Here is an 869-nt window from a genome sequence, read left to right as displayed (position 1 = left end):
ATGAGTTAAGTCCGCTTCTTGCCATAGTGAAGTGAATGTGTGTGTGTGTGTGTGTGTGAGTGTGTGTGTGAGAGGGAGAGAGAGAGAGTTTGAAAGCGTCTAACAAAAAACAGTAAAGGGAAAGTGTGTGACGGACAGAGAGTGACAGCATTCATCAAAAATAAAAATGTAAAATGTTTTTTTCTCTTCTCAAACATGAGATATAGTCTTCAAATTTAGGATGCTTTTGAAAGACACTATATTTTATAATCAGATTATATATACTTTCTCACACAACAATTAAAATATACTTATTTTAAATCACTTATTTATCTATCTATTTATCTATAAAAGGCAGGATGTGTGTGTGTGTACGTGAATGTAATTTATGCACATCCACAAATTAGCACGCATGTCGCTCCAATTTTAGGAGGACATTGGTCACAATCATGGCTGTGTTTCTGTCAACTTATTTTCCCCGAGGCACCTGCAGATAGTGGTAAAAATCGATTTTCAACCATAACTTTTACAAATTTCCACGTCGGTGAAATCTCTAAGTTTGCAGATATGAGTTAAGTCACCTGTCTTGGCAATGGTGAGAAAGAAAAACAAAGGGTAAATTTTTAGATTAGCACCTGCACAATTTTCACTAAGAAATAAGAAAAAAACTTGGATTTTTTGCGTGGAATCAAGTACCCTGACCTCCCAATATGCTGCAAATCCCTTCTTTTGGTTCGGAAAAAAGGGGGGTAGGGCAAGGGGGGACCCCCCATCCCGGAATCATTGGAAATCTTTTTTTTTGCGTTGAATGAATTCCTGTGACCTCATAATGTGCTACAAAACCTTTTATGCGGTCCAAAAAATGGGGTGGGATGAGGTTGAAGCCTCAG

The 869-nt window shown here is 37.6% G+C and overlaps 1 protein-coding gene across 6 annotated transcripts in view; it reads right to left on the bottom strand.

Moving 5' to 3' along the window:
* Nucleotides 1-869, bottom strand: part of LOC106869322 (MATH and LRR domain-containing protein PFE0570w-like) — a 101,403-nt gene that overhangs the window by 2,173 nt on the left and 98,361 nt on the right. The gene's annotated exons all lie outside the window — the stretch shown is intronic.

Source organism: Octopus bimaculoides, chromosome 13, assembly GCF_001194135.2.
Source record: "Octopus bimaculoides isolate UCB-OBI-ISO-001 chromosome 13, ASM119413v2, whole genome shotgun sequence".
NCBI classification, from domain to species: domain Eukaryota; kingdom Metazoa; phylum Mollusca; class Cephalopoda; order Octopoda; family Octopodidae; genus Octopus; species Octopus bimaculoides.
Note: the sequence above shows the minus strand (reverse complement) of the source record. Positions and strands in the feature narration are given on the sequence as shown.